The sequence below is a fragment of the Canis aureus genome, chromosome 5, assembly GCF_053574225.1.
Source record: "Canis aureus isolate CA01 chromosome 5, VMU_Caureus_v.1.0, whole genome shotgun sequence".
NCBI lineage: Eukaryota > Metazoa > Chordata > Mammalia > Carnivora > Canidae > Canis > Canis aureus.
The window spans coordinates 49998309-50019010 of record NC_135615.1 but is presented as its reverse complement, the minus strand read 5'-3'; the positions used below and the strand labels follow the sequence as shown (position 1 = coordinate 50019010).

General features: G+C 38.4%; 1 pseudogene across 1 annotated transcript in view; it reads right to left on the bottom strand.

Moving 5' to 3' along the window:
- LOC144314166 (stAR-related lipid transfer protein 4 pseudogene) overlaps window positions 1-20702 on the bottom strand; it is a 323954-nt pseudogene that overhangs the window by 83090 nt on the left and 220162 nt on the right. The gene's annotated exons all lie outside the window — the stretch shown is intronic.

Genomic DNA, 20702 nt, shown 5'->3' with positions numbered 1-20702 from the left:
CAAGCAAATACTTAGAACAATATTAATGGATTATTCACAATGTGTGAAGGCGGGGACTAAGCACACTTAACAAGCGATTTCTTTCCAGAAGCCAGTCTAATTTTAAAATCTCTAAAATAGAACCTTAATCCACAGTGTATCAAAATACAGGATGTGGCCTCAACACTGCAGGAGACGGAGCACTGGACTCAGTGGCCCGAGTTCTGTCCTGACACCATGACACCAGAGACTCTGAGCAATAGCATATGTTAAGTGAAAACATGTACCCTCCTGATCTCATCAAGTTTTATGAGATCATCCAAGAAAATGGTTTTATTTTGTGACATCTTTAGCAGCAGTTGCTTAGAATTCTTCTACCTCAGTTGGCCATCTAGCACCACTACAGGTTCACGAGCAAGATACATGCAAAGAGGACAGGAAGGGCAAATGCTCATTTTTTTGTTGTTAAATGAATTTACCTTAAGTTCTGTTAAAAAACCTATAGCCTGGATGAACAGGACTGGATTATGTGGAGGCCCAGAGCCTGCTTCGGTGCCTCTGGCCAAAAGACCACATAAATTCAAGTCTGGTAGCCTCCTTTGCCCCTTCCCGTAGCCCTCTCTCAGGAGGGCGTATGCTCCAGAGGTTAATAAAAGCAAGCCAAAGAGGTCCATCCAAAGAAAGTCAATCCTGGGAGTTGGGATGGGAATAACAAAAGCATATAGTTAGTTAGGGCTCTCATGATGAGAGCCAGAACATTCTCTGCCTAACTTAACCACAACAGGAGAGTAATAAAGAACTGCATAAAATCCTTAGGAAAGACAAGAACTAACACAGCCCTGAGGATCTGGGGAGCAGCATCTCAGAGAGGGTCTCTTTTCATCTCTAACATTTAAAATGACTACATTCCAACACTTTTCAATCCTGCCATCCTTCTTTTCCAAACTGATTTTAAAATCTATTTAATAACATTTCCTACTAAGAGGGTCCACAGTCAACTGTCATCATGTGGATCTTCACAATGCAGGAAAAGGGGCATTGGACTAAATTCAAATTCCCAGGAGGGATTCCAGTGGTCTTGCTTGAGTCCCAGCTCACCAATGGACAGAGAGCAGTGCATGTTGAGTGATGGTCTTATCCAGATCACAAGGACTGGAAGAAGAGTAATTACCTTTGGGAAAGGAGAACCTTGTTGCAAAAGGAAGAGGGTATTGATTCTAGACAAAGCTGTTGGATAGTCACATGACAAGCTAGGCAGGAGCCCAAGTCAGCACCCCACCAAACACCTATAACAGTTTGGTTCAGTAAGTGTCCTTGTCTGTAATTTTGACCCATCTTTGGCCAAGGGATGAAAGAGGGCCTTAAGGCCAATAATATATCACATTTTGTTCTCTTTCCTGTAAACCTCAGGGGCAGCCAGTTAAAAAAAGTTATGCCTAATTTTCCAAAACCTGACACTGACTCCATATATCTGTGGGAACCAATAAAAAACTGGGTAGAACCATTCTCGGTTTAAAAACATGGCTTTTGTAGCATTGTAGAGAAATCTGTAAGATGAGTCCAGGACTGAAACCCACATTGTTCATAGTTGGAGACACATTTTCATCCTATTTTCTAAGCATTCCTGAAAGGGTTAAACAGTGTGAACCTAGTATGAAGACAACACAGAACACATAACGCCAAGGATATAAATACCTAAATCTCATTATATTTGTCCAAATATCTGAAATTTGAATGATAAAAAAATGCCACATTATCAATTTTTTTCTTTCTTCTGTTGACTTCCAGAAAATGAAGATCCTAATATATATATATACATGAAAACATATCTCTTCCCCTAGTTCTTTGTACTTCTCATTCTGCTCAGTTCCATCAAAAGCATTTAACCTTAGCTAGATAAAATCTAGCTTCTTCCTTCAGCAGATAAGGGCAAAGATATGTTCTGCCAAAAATGTGTTCCCTCAGCTCTTCCAGTCATGATTTTTCTAACCCTAATTCTTCCGTGATCCATTTGCCCAATTTGAAAGGAGTGAGTAGAGAACATACATTTAGCATAGTTTTGGCTCCACTCTTACAGAATTTAACAAACCCAAGCAAATCCCTAGAACTAGCCTATAGGTAAAGGTGGAAGAAATGCACAATTCGAGAATCAAGTCACAGATGCAAAATCATTTCTCAAACAAAAGCAGACTAGAACCTAGCACCACATTGGAATTTAGACGCATGGGTCACATGGAAATAAACACAGTGTGATCTATATGAAGGCAGTAGAACAAAGAGAATAGGAAAAAAAAAATGCTACAGTTTCATCTTCATCAGGGCGCAGTCTAGAGTCCAACATGTGCCAGCACTAAATTCAGTTGGGAGGAATTTCCAATCAACAGGTTTATCTTCCTATCTGCTGGAAGAAAAAAATTCACAACTCATTTACACCCCTCACTGACTCAAAAAGTAGCTTCTCTTACTTCTTACATGGATTAGAAAAGTACAATGGGGGGACTTCCAGGTTCCAGGTCTTTCCTAAAGACCTCCTATTTTTTTTATGATCTCCTCTTTTCTTGAAGATCCACTCTATGTTGAGAAATTTCTTGATTTAACTTTCAATTTTCCAAGCTCCAAACACTCCAATTTTAAATTAAGTGAGCCAACATCAGTTCCACAGAGAGGCTTTTCCTTTTTTCTGGGAACCAATTGGGTGTCTCTAGTACACAATTTTATTATTTTCTATACTTTTCTTCTTGATATTTGTCACAATTTATAATAGAATATCATGTGATTGTATAAATATGTCTGTCCCCTCTTCTGGTCTAAGCTCCATGAGGCCAGAATGTTGAATCTCTTCTTGTTTGCTCACCATGTAACATGAGAGTAGAGCTCAGTCTCTAGGAAGAAGCAGGTGCTATAAACTTATGTCAGTGAAATGATTAAATCATCTGTATGCGGACACCGTCATTTTGGAACTCAAAAAAGTGGACTAGAGGATCCAGAGCTTTCTCTAGAGACCAGTAGATAAGAAAGCACTTGAAGAGAGAAACGATTTTTTAAAAAAGAAAGGAATAAAGACAACAGATCATTTGACCCATTTGGTTCTTAGGACTGGTATTATTTCCAAAACCACTAGGTTTTTACTACAAATAACACAATATGTTCAATCTTCAATCTTTTCAAGTGGAAAAAACTATCCAAGTTCAAAGTAAATGTAGCATTATTTGCTCTTTTCCATCTAGAAAGCTTTATAAAATTTTATAACTGTTAGTGCCAGAAGGAACACAACCGAAAGATATTAACTACTGAATGGAACTGAATCAAGAAAAATCAATATGAGGTTCTTTGTTGATACATTTTCCAGAACATGAATTTGGCCTACTTTGAATAAAAACAGTATTCAAAAGGTACTGGCTTGACCAAACCTAAAAATGCATATTTTTCAAACTGGGAGGCTGGGTGTATATAATGTCTTTTATGCCTTGTTACTTCAACATTTAGCCAAAGTTTACAGCAAGCTAAAGCAGAAGTTTATTAAATGTGTTTTAAATTCCACACGAAATGTCTCATTTACCTTTAGTAGGGATAGGTTGTCTCTAAAAGGAAGGGACTCGGTGCAACCCAACCAGATTTTCCACTCCCACCCCACAGCTAGATTTTGTGAATTATGGATATTAGGCTTCTTGGAAGAAAGGATGCCAAGAATTGATCTGAATGTGACTGAAAATAATTGGGCTAAACCAATGCACCACATTTTTATCTAGACATAGATTTTGAGGAGAAAAAGGACCATTCTGAGTTTGTTAGGGCTGTTTTGATCTCTGGGACTCAATTATCTGTCATTATTTTCAACTATCAGCTCCTATATTTCACAATTTTCTTTCAGATCACCTGGGGAAGAAAAAATGTGGGAAATCTAGAGAAGTCCTATTACAAACACAATGCCCCTCATCTCTAAATAATTGAGTGTCTGCTACTCTCTCTCTAAAGCCTTCCCATAGCCTTGTTTTGACCTAGTAGCATTTCTGCCTCTGGTCTGTCATGGTATTTTTTTAGACACACTTCAGCTCAAACATTCACTTTAAACTCCTCTAAAACTGTCACTTCAAAAGGGAATGTTATTTGTCAGAGTATATGCACTTTTAAGCTAAGAGTTTGAAAGGTTTTATAAACATAACTACTGAAAAGAGCACTAGGGGAAAAAAATAAAAATCCCATAAAGTTTTCCAGATAAAATCACATATGGTTTAGAGCAGCTACCATCTTCACATTTGTGACTCTCTCTTCCTAAGTATCTGGAGCCTTAAATGACACTTGCACTGATCCCTAATACATGTGATCTAACTGTTGTTAGATTACTTCTTCCTTTACTCATAATCATCCCTGGACAGTTTGCACATTGACTTATGATTAAATTGCTGCCTCACAGGAATCCTTGTGATTCTTCTCATAGCAAGTAGGTAGTTTACATATGGTTAAATTGGCAGAGTGGAAGCCATAGTCCTTGGATTCAAACATCAGCTCTTTAATTCACCAACTTGTCACCCTGAGCAAGGAGACCTCTCTGTGCCTAAGAGTCCTTGTTTGTAAAGTGAAAGTAAGAGGAGCACCTACTTACCTATAGGGTTGCCATAAGGACTAAATTAGAGTATGTGGCCCAGTAACTGCTAGATAAATATTAATAACTGTTATTATTTATAGATGTTAGCAATAAAGCTAGCATTTCAATAAGGCCTCCCAGTGTCCTTCAACCCATCCAGAAACTGAATGACCATTCAGTTTGGAGACCAAGGGCATCGTGTCTTCTAAGAGAACTTTTCCAGATTTTTCTCTTCAGTGGTGATTCAAAGGAAGGACAGAAGTGTGGAAGCTGGCGGCTGAAAAACATAACAAATAACTTCATCCTACTTATCAACATCTAGACATGGAGCTAAGAATTTTTGGATAAGCCCTTCTCTCTGTTATCTACGTTGTTTGTGATTTTAGTGATGCCAGCCAGGTGCCTCCCCTGCCACTGGTTTCCCAAATGCAGGTCTGATATTTGTAATACCTTTCATAGAGGATCCACTATTCTCCTCCCTATTCCCCAACCTCCTCTTCCCCATATCCATGCTTCATACATGGGGGGTCGTGTATGAGTGTGCAAACACACACACACTCATACACACATATACAACACATACACATTCTCTTCACTTGCCTTTTATCTGGCTTTCTCTACGTCTAATACCTTTCATGTCATGAAGTGACAAAAAAATGCCATTTTTCCACTATGGATATACTACAACTTATAGAAGCAAGAAAGATAAATCTTATTTTCAGTATCTCCCTTGTAGATGTCCAATACTTTGTTTGACCTCCACAGTATAATCAATGAATATTCTCAGGGAACATTTTACAAGGAGTCCCAAGTCCTTTCTCACCAGAGAGCTGCCTCCTGAAATCATCAATGACTTTATAGAACTTTGAGGTTTCCAAAATTGAGAAGGTTTAAGTCCTAATGGTGAAAATTTGTAATCAAAACAATGTTTGCTGACTGACTTACATGAATCCTGAGAGGCAAAATAAAGAAAACTACTAATAAAGAAAAAATTTTGAAATGCCAACAGAGGCTTGGTTTTCAGTTTGGGGTTGTTCATTATAATTTTGGCATTTCAGAAATTTGTTAGATATAATATCAAATATAAATTGATAATAGGAGCTGTGGATGGCATAAAAATAAGCTTTCTGGGAAATGAGTTTGGCATACTCATTACATCTGGTGAGTGTAAAGACACATTCACCCTAAATGGCCTATTCCATGTGTCTAATTAGTTGGGGCTTTGGCAGGGTCCTCGGATGCCTGCACCCTTCCCCCTTAATAAGTGGGTTAATACTTCACTCACTGAAAATCAAAGATCACTTCCCAAAACTGTTTTGTCCTTTCCACCTTGGGAAAGCCTGAGGAGGCTATCCGTGCAGTGATTCAGAATGTTCTGTGAAAGCTATAGAGAAAAAGATATAAAGGGAAGGCATTCTGCACTCTGAAATGCCTACAGAGGAAGGATGAATATACCTCAATGATAGCTATTTGACCTGGATGCATCAACACCCTAGAGTTAAAATCATCTTCATGCACAAGCCATTTACCATCACGACTACAGAAAAACTGCCTGGTCATAGGGGAAAAAAGCAAAGTCTATTTTTTGTTGTTGCTGTTGACTTGTTATTCTAACTTGAGGAAAAAAAATGATTTTCAAATGTATTGATTCTTCTGAGCCACAAGTTTGTAAACAATCAAAAAAGGAATTTTAAAAATAAAAAATAATAAAGGGCCTATCTATAGTTTGGGAGGAAAATAATAGTAAGCTATGGACAATCTCTGATTTCTCAAGAAAGAAGGTAAGTGCTTGTGTCAATATGGAGCTCCTATGCATTGCTCTCTTTCTGGAATCTTCCAGCCCCCAAAGTCCCTGTATTCATTAAGACACTGGTCTCAAAAAAAAATTAAGAAAAAAAAAAAAGACACTGGTCTCGGGGATCCCTGGATGGCTTAGCGGTTAGGGCCTACCTTCAGCCCAGGGCATGATCCTGGAGACCCGGGATCAAGTCCCATATCGGGCTCCCTGCATGGACCCTGCTTCTCCTTCTGCCTGTGTCTCTGCCTCTCTCTCTCTCTCTCTGTCTCTCATGAATAAATAAATAAAATCTTTAAAAAAAAATACACTGGTCTCTACTGTGAGCAATTTTGATCTCCAGGAGACATTTGACAAGGAGACATGTCTGGGGACTGGGGTTGCTCCTGGCATCTAGGGAGAAGAGAGCAGGGATACTGCTAAAATCCCCCTGTGAGCAGATGACCCTTTACAACAAAGAATTATCTAAGCACCAAATATTAGTAATGCTGAAGTTGAAAACCACAGCAATGAGAGATGAGAAAGAGATTTGAAAAAGGAAGGCTGACATGAAAAGCTGACTGCTGGGGTCATGCCCATACAGGGAAGCTGGTGAGCCTCTCACCACTTCCTGGTTCCCCTGTAAGTCTTAGGTACCCAAAGAATTGGCGTAGGCAGATAAAGTACAATTTTATTAGACAGAGTAGAGAGCTCTCTAAAGTTGGTTTGAAGAATGCCATGAGGAACTGAGGCCAAATCCAAACTTTCTTCTCCTTAATTGGAGACAGCAGGTCACACAGAGCAAGCCTGACCTATCCAGGAGGTGCTCAGGTGACTGTCCCAATCACCTGCATGCAACTTTGCTTTTTCCTCTATGACCAGGCAGTTTTTCTGTCATGGTCACCCTGCCATGCTAAAGCATCGCTTCAGTGCTGCTGCCTCCTGGAAGGTAAAACTCTACTCTCTGGAAACACAGTAAGGCGGGGGTGGGGGGTGGGGGGGTGGCAGAGTGAGCATTGTTTCCAATCACCAAATCACAGATATGTCAAAAAGCCAGTCGGTACAGGACTAACACAGCAGTGCGCAGGTCTAACAGTGCAAGGCAGTATTTGGTGTTTCTCTTAAATCGATTGTCTCTACGACCCCATCTCCTACCATTCTCTTTGCCCCTCATCCTGCTCCAGTCACACTGGTCTACTTGCAGCTTCTTCAATATGCTAAGCATGTGTCAAACGTTCCAGCACAAGCTTCAGCTCTTCTGCGTCCTCTGGTAGAATGTCATTTGTCCAGGAAGCCCTTTACCTCGTTCAGATCTCTGCTCAAATGATATCTTCACTGACCACGCACTGCTGTGCCTCCCAACCCCACAATCCACTAGATTCCTACCCTGATTTACATGTTTTATAGCACTTACCACAATCTGCCATTTTAGATATGATCTGCTCCTTGTCTCTCTCCCCTCCCCCCACTAAAATACAGGGTCCTTGAGAGCAGAAACCTTGTCTAATTGTTCAATGCTGCACCCCCAGGGCTTGGAACACTACCTTGTACATTGAGTTGCCTACAACTCAATGAAAGTTTGTTAAATAAATACTTTAAATGGCTATTTCTTTTCCTTCTCTCCATTTTCCTTCCATTAACTTTTCCTGAAACTCTTAAACCCATCATTTGTTTTTTGTTTTTTTGTTTTTGTTTTTGTTTTATCCACTATTTCTTTGACTAAGTATTAAGCCAACCACTGTCACTAACCTCTCTATGGGCCAGTGGAACTAAAAATTTGCTAAACTTTTAAAACAAATACTGAACACCTGCTATAAGTGACAGTTCTGGATGCCACAGGAAACACAAACCATGGAAGGGAGCCTGGCACTGACCTTTGAAAGAAAAGTAGGAGAGAGAAATTGGTCACACCAGCACTTCAATGTAAGCACACATGAGATCCATACCATCCTGAAGAGCAGTGTTATGAGAGGGCACATGCGGGGTGGAAGATTATGCCTATGGGAGTTATGAAAGGTGATTGAAATACTGAGTGCTTGAAAAGAAACTAGAAAAACAGGCAAGTGTTAAACAAGGAGGTTTGGGAGGAGGGTGGAGTGGAGAACAGTCTGATACAATTATGAGAAAACAAATAGCAGACATATTAAACTAAAAGGTTTGGAGACAGGGTAGAGAGGGAGGTGAGTGAAATGACCAATCTGAGTCCCAATGAATCAACTATAGCATGATGAAATGATGGCACCAAGACTTCATGATGGTAGGACTATGCCAGTAATGATAATCCTTCATGCCGTGAATAAAAATCAGAGAGGAGAACTTTGGGGGTGAGAAATGATTAGTTTCTGTCATCTTGAGTTCGAGATTTCTGGAACAGCCCTGAGAGTGTGGGAAAGCCTTGCTCCTGCCTGTGTGTGGCTTCATGGCTTTGCTCTGTGGCCCTCTGGGAATTCTATAAGCCAAATAATATCATTTATCACATAATTTCTCCTCATGAAGTGGCCAGAGTGTCCTCTGTTGATTGTCACTGTGACTTTTGGGGAATAAAAAAGGTCATCAAGCAAAGGTTTTCCTAATTTATTTCTTAGAGACTTCAACTAATTCTATTAGGTTGGACCATGTACAATTAACATTTTTATAGGTCAGTAATAGTTCAAAACTGGCAGCTTTATGCTCATGTTATGATGATAAGCACATACTCTGGAACCAAAGAAACCAGAGTTTAAGCTCTTAGAATTTATTGGCTGTGTGATTTATATTCTCTAAGCCTCAGTTTCCCAAAATACAAAATAGCAACAGCGATCTGTTTTATAGATGCTCAGAGGATTAGGTGAAAAGGTAAATGTGAAGCACTCAGCGCAACACAAGGCACGTTATCCTTTTTCCCTCCTACCACAGAGGACATTATGTCTTTCCCTAACTTCCAAGCCACCTTTGCTTTTCTCTCCTTTCATGATCATTTCTTCCTTGATATTCTCTCCCTCCCACTTTCCATCAACCTCTTCCCACTCTCTACAATTATGTTCTGGTCTTCATTATCAGGAGAAAAAAAAAAAAAACCTTATTAGACTTCTGGGATAGCCTGAAAGTTTGTGTCCTGCCAAAATCCATGTTGAGAATTAATCCCCAATGCAATGGTATTTGGAGATGGGGTCTTTGGAAGGTGGTAATGGTGGAGCCCTAATGAATGGAATTAGTGCTCTTATTAAACTGGTCCCAGAGAGCTCCTTGACCCTTCTGCCATATGAAGATGTAGTAGAAAGATGGCCATCTATGAACCAAGAAGTAGGCGCTCACCAGATGTCAAATCCAGGGCCCCCTTGATATTGGATTTCTCAGCCTCAGAACTATGAGAAATAACTTTCTGTTGTTTAAGTCACCCCATCTACAATATTCTGTAATAGGAGCCTGAACTAAGATTACTCCATCGGCCTCTTCTGGCCATATTGCTATTTTCCTCATTCTTTATTCTTTTTTTTTTATTTTTATTTATTTATGATAGTCACAGAGAGAGAGAGAGAGAGAGGCAGAGACACAGACAGAGGGAGAAGCAGGCTCCATGCACCGGGAGCCCGACGTGGGATTCGATCCCGGGTCTCCAGGATCGCGCCCTGGGCCAAAGGCAGGCTCTAAACCGCTGTGCCACCCAGGGTTCCCTCCTTATTCTTTTAATAAACTTTAGTAAGTGTTTCACTTATAATCTCTGATCCTGCTTCCTCACATCCACCCCATTGACATCTCTCACAGCTCTACCAAAATGGCCATCTCAAACATTACTAATGACCTCAAAATGAATCCAGTGATTTTTTTTTCCCCTAACATGTAGTGCTTTTTTTATTTCATTGCATTATCTGAAACTGGCAAACGCCTACTCCCATAACACCCTCCACAATCTCAACACTCTAAATCCTCATAGGTAGCTCTTACAACCTACATCAAGCCAAGTATTTTCACGGCTCTTCCTTCTCAGTGTGTCTCATACATAATTTCCCATACCCCCAACATTCTTTGTCTATTTAAATACTTCAATCAGCCTTTACCTATACCTAAAATTTGTCACAAAAGGAAGAGTATATATGAGTTAATAATTTTTTTCCAACCAACAAGCGGGTGGAAGAGATTGCCCAGAACAGTTCTTCAACAGTTCTTGAAACATTCAGAGATTGCAGGGAATGCATAGGGAAAGAGGTGAGCTGTTTCAGGAAAAGGAAAACTACAAAGGAGATGTGATTAGTTGGCTTCCCCAACTGACACCTTACCAGTGCTATATGTAACTCCCCACCTATCTCAGTGGGACACTTGAAAAATCAATCTGAGGGGCCTTGGATAAGCTTGATAGTGGCCAGTGGCCTTTTCATACTCATTCTTCCCAAATAATTTCTAGGTTTTCTGACATAAGACATGTTTTCCCCAAAACATTTTTTCCATGAACTCCTAAAACTAGCTTACCTTTTTATTAAATCAATTTCCTATTATCTTGAGTTTAAATTTTCATGTATATTTCATAAATATATGTGAAATTGTCACCAAAGGAAAATCATAACAGGTCTGACTGTGTAATTCTTAAAATTCTCAATGAAACTCACTTCTTAAATTCATTTCTGAGTAGCAATTTTTTTTTCAAACAACAATTTGCACTTAGTTGAAATATTCAAAGCATGCTATATGTTTTTGAAGAGTCTGTTCCTCTTGTAAAAGAATACAATTCTCAAGTACAATTTATTTTCAGTGCTTTCATTAGAAACACCCAGGAGGATTTCATTTTTATTTGTCTTGAACAAATCAGATAAATGATTACTACAAGATGGAATAGGGACACCTATTTTAAGATTTCTGAAGTATTTTAATTTGAAGATAATATATTCAGATTTATTTTGGTGACAATGGTTCTCATTAGAACACATTTCTGTCTTTTTTTCCTTTCTCTTAATATAAGTGATCTCTCTTTATTCTATGTTCAAGAGTCTTTCCATCTTTCATAATATAGATTCACAAATCATTTCTCCAATCTGCAAGACTGAAAGTTTTGTGAAGGACTCTACTTTTCTTTCCAGTTAAAGTAGAATTTTTCATATCTTGAAGGAAATAAGAACCAATAGAAAATGAAGCTAAAATCACCTTGTCAGAAATGACTGAAGGCTACAGAGAAAATGAACAAGGAAAAAGAGAAACAAACATTCAAATGAATATAAATGGATGGAGCCAGACTGCAAAGAGAAGCAAATGGGTCTCTGATGAAAAACGGCAAAAGAGCAAATGTTTATAAAAGTACACAAAAACCTCTCTGCTCAGCTATTCTTACTTCACTGCACTTTCTGTCATGGTCTCAGTAAACTTGAAAGAACTCTTTCACTTATTTTATTCATATAAACTTCCCCTGACCACTACAGCTCCATTCTATCTTTTAAGAATGCAAAGGAAATAGATAACAATATGGCATGGCCTACCGCAGGAGGGGGTACTCTAAGGAGAAATGGAGAAGGCACTCAGCCATAAGTGAAGAGGCCTAGGTTCTGGTTCCAAGGCTATTTCTCAAAATAAGTGTTTCTTTCTAAAAAGAATTAAGACAAACAATACACAGTCATCACAATCCACATGATAAAATGCACCAAATAAGGTACACCAGCAAGTGATAACGCTAAGATGTCAGCACAGTGAATGGGGTTAAGAGGCCAGGGCATGAGCTGTCCATAAAGACATTAAACCAAACTCATGATCCAACCCATAAGTGTTCTGTAAATATCTACTAAATGAGCAAATGAATGCATGAATGAATCTGATGATAGACAATGCCAGCCTGACCAGTAGCAGAAAGAAAAGTTTAAACTGTTTGTTATTTATATATATGAGTATATAATTTTCTATATATTTTTATATAATATGTATATTTGGGACTCATATGCAAACATAAAATGAATGTGTGTCAGAGATTTTATTTAACTCATAATGAATGAATCCAGTAAGATTTATAAAATCAATTCAAAGGGGAATCTGAAGAACAAACACATGTGGGCAATCAAGAATGCAGAGATAAATTTGCTAAAAGTTGTCAAACTAATAAATATCCACTTGATAAGCACTGATTACAACTCTACTGAACAAATTAGTTTGCAGCTTTATGGACAAAAATAATATTCATTATCATCAGTTTTATACAACTTAGAGTTATAAAGTAGCTCAAAGAAAAGGAAAGATACAAATTCATGGATTGAGAAAAACCCTAGAAGAGTTCTCTAGACATCTTCAAGCTTCCACTGAAAGAACACCATATTTTTTGTTTTGTTTTTTAATTGTTTTTACAAACTTTCTTTATATAATAGAGATAGGAATTATTTTCTGCCTCTTTATCTTTTTATTGAATGCTTCTTCTAAAACCCCAACCCCTCATGGACTCAATTATCTGCTTTCTCCTTGTCTGTACCTGAGAAAATCTCATAATGATGAAGACCATAAATTCATAACGACCCCAGTAACTGAACCAGTGATACAGCCTTCAGGAATTCTACTGCATTTCTATGGTCATTTCACTGTCTCACTCTATATAACATCTATGTCAAACACTTTCTTCTCTCATAAAATCTTTGATAATGATAATTTTTTAAAATATTTTATTTATTTATTCATGAGAGATACAGAGAGAGAGGCAGAGACATAGGAGAAGCAGGCTTCCTGAGGCAAGCTTGATGTGGAACTCAATCTCAGACTCTGGGATCACAACTTGAGCCAAAGGCAGAGACACTCAACCACTGAGCCACCCAGGTGCTCTAGATCATGGTAATCTTCAAAACATTTAGCTACCAGGAAAAAATGGCATCCACTGATCAGAAAAGAGGTCAGAGGTAGCACTGGTGCCATACAGAGCTATCCTCTAGGTACTAGATCTTGGGAAAGTCCAGAGGTCCTGCATAAAGGTAGAGCACAGAAATAGAGCAAATGGGAACTGAACATGGCTTAGGAGTATTTCCATGTTTTAACCACCTATGTGGCATACTTTTCCATATCTCCAATTCATTCACTCTATCACCCCCTGACCCAATCTCCAACAGATGACCTCATTTTCTATTCAACAGAGAAAATTAAATCTACCAGAAATCTCTTAGCTTTCAACTAACAAATCTCTCCTCCTACTGCATTAACCCCATCCTCTCCTCATTTCTAGATGTAGAAAGAATTCTATAATACACATGGAGAGTGTATCTGCTATGTGTTACAAATAAGATATCAGAAGGGAAAAAAAAAAAGCCAAGACTGAGCTAAAATTGTACAGTAATATAGAGGGAAGGAAGGGGGCACTAAAAGGAATTCAATACCACTCATCAGTTTATGTGTCATGAAAACTACAGGATAGTGTGAACAAGAATGATCAAATATATATGACTTCTCTAAGAGGATCCCTTCAAGGAAGATTTGCTGTGTATCACTTCAAAAGGTTGAGAGTCACTTCCCAGCATGAGTGTATTAGGGAACCTGATTATAAATTCATCTGAAATGAATCCAAGGGACATTTGCAATATATCAAATCCCTAAAAATATGAATTTAATGTGTGCTTCAGATCAGACCAGTAAGGAAATTGAATTTATTTTAAGGATAGCACCCAGATACAAAGGACCACAACAAGCTTACAAAGGAAAGCTTTTTGTACTTCCACTTAGCAGACAAGGATAAAAATTCTGTTTATTCCTTTGGAAATTAGAAAGAGATTCACATACCACAAGTGAGTCTGGATGACACTGCAAAATAAACAGACCTACAGAAGTAATGGACTAGGCACCGGGCTCAGCAGTCTCTGATGGGAACTCAAAAAATGAAAATTTTGGTATGGAACACTGAAAGTTGGTATCCTTGAAGACAGTTTTCATGTTTTAACTAGTAGTTCTTTTTGAAAAGGATTCTTATTTATTTATTTGACAGAGAGAAAGAGAGTGTGTGAGAGAGCACAAACAGAGGGGAGGAGCAGAAGGAGAAGCAGACTCCCCACTGAGCAGGAAGTCTAACGCGGGGCTAGATTCCAGAACCCTGAGATCATGACCCAAGCCAAAGGCGGATGTGTAACCAACTGAGCCACCCAGGCACCCTAACCAGTAGTTCTTAAACTTGAGCTTACATCAAGGGGGACAGGGGGCTCAGTTAAGCCTCAGACTCTTGATTTTGGCTCAGGTCATGATATCAGGGTTGGGAGATCAAGCCCTGAATCAGGCTCCACACTCAGCAGGGGATCTTTTGAGACTCTCTCTTCATCTCCCTTGGTCCCTACCTCCTCTAAAATAAATAAAATCTTTAAAACGAAAAAACAAAAAACAAGCTTAGATCAGAGTTTTTTAGAGGCCTTGATAAAACAGATTGCTGGGGGGATCCCTGGGTGGCTCAGTGGTTTGGCGCCTGCCTTTGGCCCAGGGCACGATCCTGGAGTCCCTGAATCCAGTCCCATGTTGGGCTCCCAGTATGGAGCCTGCTTCTCCCTCCTCCTGTGTCTCTGCCTCGCTCTCTATGTCTATCATAAATAAATAAATAAATAAATAAATAAATAAATAAATAAATAAATAAATAAATCTTAAAAAAAAAAAAAAAAAAAACAGATTGCTGGGCCCCACCTCCAGGGTTCCTAGTCCAAAATTTCTGAGACTCAGCCTAAGAATCTGCATTTCTACAAGTTCTCAGGTGATACTAAGGCAGCAGTTTAGGGGCCATACTTTGAGAACCTCTGGTTTAAAGTATATCTGAACAAATGAAAGGAACCAATGGGAAAATACTTATTTGGGTTAATGGAGGGGAAATAGATTAATGGCAAGTTTTTTAAAAAAATGATCTTCATGAAATTATTCTTTTTTTTCATGAAATAATTTTTTTAATATTATAAATTTATTTTTTATTGGTGTTCAATTTGCCAACATACAGAATAACACCCAGTGCTCATCCCATCAAGTGCCCACCTCAGTGCCCATCACCCAGTCACCCCCACCCCCCACCCACCTCCCCTTCCACCACCCCTAGTTCGTTTCCCAGAGTTAGGAGTCTTTCATGTTCTGTCTCCCTTTCTGATATCTCCTACTCATTTTTCTCCTTTCCCCTTCATTCCCTTTCACTATTTTTTATATTCCCCAAATGAATGAGACCATATAATATTTGTCCTTCTCCGATTGACTTATTTCACTCAGCATAATACCCTCCAGTTCCATCCACATCAAAGCAAATGGTGGGTATTTGTCGTTTCTAATGGCTGGGTAATATTCCATCCTTTGGTACCTTTCGTTGAACCGTGCAAAAAAGTCTCCTTTCTAAAGTACAATGCATTTCCCCCAACCCTATTCTTCTGGGGCTTTTATGACTCACAATTGACAAAGTCCTCCCTAATGGAAATGCAAATTTCCTACCTGTCACAGACTGAGAAGGCTTTCTGAAAACACTGACTGGCAGTGGAAGGCACACTAACATCTGCATATTACCGACTGGGGCTGCTTCCAACTATTCTTTTTTTTTTTTTTTCATTTTTTTTTTAATTTTTATTTATTTATGATAGTCACACACACAGAGAGAGAGAGAGAGAAAGAGAGAGAGAGAGAGAGGCAGAGACACAGGCAGAGACACAGGCAGAGACAGAAGCAGGCTCCATGCACCGGGAGCCCGACGTGGGACTCGATCCCCGGTCTCCAGCATCGCGCCCTGGGCCAAAGGCAGGCGCCAAACCGCTGCGCCACCCAGGGATCCCCAACTAGTCTTGATACAAGCGTGAACTCTTCTCCCTGTAGCATTCCAGCTGTTCTCTCTTTAAATCTCAGGCTGAATTCGTAGATTTTCAGGATGATTTGAAGGTTATCTAGGTAATCTGGTGGGGACAGGTGACTTGGGGACCCTACTCTTCCGCCATCTTGCCCCGCCTCCCTCATGAAATAATTTTTAAGAGCTTTTGACCAAACATAACGTTAATGAACTCAGTACATCACAGTTGAAGACAATAAACTTCCCTTTCTCAAAGTCCTTTTTGCCATATTTTTCCAGACATCACATCATTTGTTTTACGGTATGCTCCCCATTAGCTTAACTTTTATGGCTTTTGCCATTTCCCTGATATTTCTCTTTATCTTATAGCACTGTCATTCAATTGATTGATATTTGTTTTAGTCCTCTTTTTCCTCTACTCTTGGAACTCCTTCTCTCCATGTAGCAGGCTATTCTGACTGGCATCAGGGAGTCGCTGACTCCCCTAGATTTTTTCTATTGTTTTGGTTTTACCCCCAGCTGATTTCAACTTCCCAAGATGAAGCTAACCAAAAGTCAACATTCTAAATTAAAATCAGACAACTAAAGTAACATCAGTGGAAGAGTCTCACCTCAGAATGTACCCCACCTTATTTTTGTAGGGTCAACAAAGTCTACCTACACTGATATAAAAGCATTATTGACTTGACTGGCTCTGCTGCTGGCCAGAGATAATCTGAAGAACAGTCAATCCTGACCAGCCTCCTACATGAGGTGGTAATGGACAAGACTGGGTAGTATTACATAGAAGCCTTTTCAGGGATCTAGGATCACACACACACACACACACACACACACACACACACACAAAGATATCACAACTGGTTTTTGAGATGAGTTAACAAAAAATAGAGGTAAATAAGCTTATGAACTTTTAAATAATGAGTTGGAAAAGAAAACTACATAAAAGCTTGCACAACCAAAAATTAATAGATGCCTCTGTCTCCTGGTTCAGATTGCAGCAAATTGTGTTGCTGAAGGGAACAGTGGGAAGACAAAGGGCAGCAAATTAATACAGCATCTGAAATAGCAAAACTCATCAGTTATTTTTTAAAATTCAAATAGTAAGATCAAATACTAAAAGTGTTTTCCAGCCAATTGAAATTGATTTCTCAAAGACTATATTCCTAGAACATATAACCTCCTCCCCTAGCCCCCCAAAAAAGAAACAAACTAGTTTCTAAGAAATTTTAAGTATTGTTTTCTGTGATGTTCAGTTTTATGTATAAACTTGGCTAGGTTATGTTTCCTTTATTCAGTCAAACATCCATCTAAGTGTTCCAAAGATATTTTGTAGATATGATAAAAGCCTATCATCAGTTTAAGCAAAGATTATTTTTAAATAATCTGAGCGGCCCCAACTCAATCAGCTGATAGACTTTAAGATTAGAACTGATACTTTTCTGAGGAGGAAATTACTGCCTGTGGACTGCAGCTTCACTTGGGCCTGAGAGTCCCAGAAACACCTCCTGCTGGCCTGTCTTGTGGATTTCAGACTTGCCCAGCTAGCCCTCACAATCACATAGGCCAATCAAAACACCATCTAATAAATCTCTTGATACGTATTTCCTCCTGGCTCTGTTTCTCTGGTTGAATCCTGACTGATAAATTTTCCTTTACAACCATTTATTATGTTACATATCTGTCTCCTGCTCATATCCACAGGCCACCTTCTTAGACACACTACATCAGGACTATACCAGAATGAATGTACCAGAAAGGCACAACCTGGTAACCATAAAAAGTTAGTGGAGAATTTGTTTAAGAGCAGTGGTCATAACCCAATTTCTTTATTAAGTGAGCAAAGAATTTTTATAATAGAGGAAAATACTAATTTTTTAAATTGGGTAATACTCATAAGCCAGGGGGAAAATTTTAATTACACAATCTGTGGCATATGTGGAACCACGCTGGAGAAAAGATTTATTAAAATCAGAAGTGATTACCAGGAAACTGACTAGATAGCCACTGAAAAACCAGATTAATGGTTGTAACTAACATTAGAGTATTTACAGTGTGCCAGGTGCTGGTCTAAGTACTTTGTAAATTGTAACTCAAGCTTGGCAACACCCCCAATGAAGTAGGTACTAGAATTATCCTGTTATAGGCATAGGAAAGTGAGGCGAAACACGCAATTTGCCCAAAAACATTCTGACAATTAGTGACAGAATCAAAACCAAAACCTAGAATCTGGCTTTAGAATCTGCATTTTCAATCCCATATTACATCGTGAGTCCTAGAGGCAGCAGTTGTCAGAACATTTAGAACCTACCATGAACTTCATTGAGCAGAATGCCAGCATGAAGAGTGGCATGAGTAGAGGAACCCATCTTTAGTCTCATTTCCCCCTGGAGTAAATGGTCTGCTAAGTGAGGTCATAGCTCCTAAGGCAGGCAGTGTGCCAGACAGAGAAGGAAACTACCAGATAACTCGAGGCTACTAGGACACTAAGAAAATGAAATCTTTTTTTCTCCTGAGAATGTATCAGTCATCCATTCCTCTTCATGGTCCTATCCTACCTAAATATTTTTTCAATATGTTCACTTAGTTTCATTCATCTCCATTACAACAAGCTTGATCCAAGCCAAAATCATGTCTTGTCTGGATGGAAACAAGAACATTCTAAAGTGGTCTCCCCATATCCACTTGGCTCCTGAAATCTGTCCTCCACAATGGAAGCTACAGTGGGCCTTTAAAAGACATATTTAAAGACACTATTCACCCACCTCATATTCATCAATTAATCCATTGCTTTTGGATTATTCTCAATGTCCTTAGTGTACCCTCATGGCCTTGGATGATCTGGCCCCTCCTACCTCTGTTCTGTATGCTCACTACTACACTCTGAACAACAGTTTTCCATCAGTCCAATTAACTAGGAACCCACTAAGTTTTTATAACTGTTACCATTACTGATAGTTAAGATTTTGTGTAATTATTTGATATATGACTTACTCAGGAGCTTGTAAGGATTTGAAACCAAAGATGCAACTTCATATTATTCATTATCATATCCTCAGTGCTCAGCAGGATCAAACACAGAGTTGGCCCTTAATAAATATATGTTGAATGGATAAGTTCTTTGCTAGAATAATGAAGTTTCCAGACACAGAAGTGTTTCTGTGCCTCTTTCCAAGATAGACAAAATCAAAACATCAGAAAATATACACTCTACTTTCCCCTTTATCTGGAACCAAAGGAGTGAAAGGGACAATTTTTGACAGAACACAGCTCAACTTCAAATACTAGACATAAAAGATATGCAGCTTGTAAAGATGACAAATGACAAAAATTACTAGACAATAGAAACATTTTTGTAGTCTAAAAGAAAGTGAACAGTTTGGGGAATCGTAACAAGTAACTGCAATGTACTGTGACAAATACTGTAAAGTTTGCAAAAAAAAGTAATTTCCTCATGGTATCAATTGTTTTTGCATGCATGAAAAAGAAATTATATATTAGGAAAGATTGTTTTCAGATGAAAATCAAGAGATAAATTTTACTGGCAGTAGTGAAGTGAAATTAATTAGGTACATCAAAACAGGCTAGTGAACTAGAAGACGTGTTTGGCAACTCTCTCAGAATGCATTGGGAAATTAGAGAGATAAATACAATGAACTAAACACTAGCAACATGGTAGGTATCCAGAGAGAAGGGCTGGGTGAGAAGCAATTATCAAATAAATAATGGAAGAAAATATTCCTGACTTGAAAGAAAAAAGAAAGGAAGACATTAGGTTTCAGATAGAAAGGGTCCACTTAGTACCCTTATACATTTAGTTATAAAAAAAATTAAAGAACCACATCTCTACAGATCTTGAATCAAGTTTTAAATTTTAAGTAGAAAAGTGTCTCTCACGGACAGAAAAAAAAGATCAACTACACTAAAAAAAATGCAATATAATCAGTAAACTGTCAGGTTCTGTTTAAGTAATTGGACCACCAACATTACTGTGAAATTTAATGCAAATGTAAATGAGACTTAAAAATTCATACCTAGAAAGGGAGCTAGTGATAAAATTCTAGATCTAATAGGCCCTGTAAGTTGAAACAAGTTGTGATAGGAGAAAAGGCAGAGAGAAAAATTATTTTAAAGCAGGAAGATGACTGAGGTTAGTGCACAAAAGAAGTCCTGGGGTCAAATTCTGACCCTACCAATTACTAGCTTTGTTGTCTAAAGCAAGAGACTTAATGTCAAGGAATCTATTTTCTCATCAGAAAATAGGGATATTGATATCTACAGATCCCTGCAAATATTAAACAACATACACAAAGCACTTAGTTTGCTACCTGGAACATAGTAGGCACTCAAGTTGCTAAAAAAAATGCTGCATTTTTATTATAAAGAGATGAGTATGAGTTCATATAAGCACTAGAAGAAAAGAAATATCAAGTAAAAACAGAAAATTGCAAAGAAAATCTAAATAACAGGAAAATAAAAGAGAAACAAGGAGACTGATTTAAAAATCAGAAGGCAAAAATAAATAAATAAATAAATAAATAAATAAATAAATAAATAAATAAATAAAATCAGAAGGCTGAATAAAATAGGATAGGATATATAAAACCAAATTATCAGAAAAACAATGATAAATTATAAGTTCTTATAGC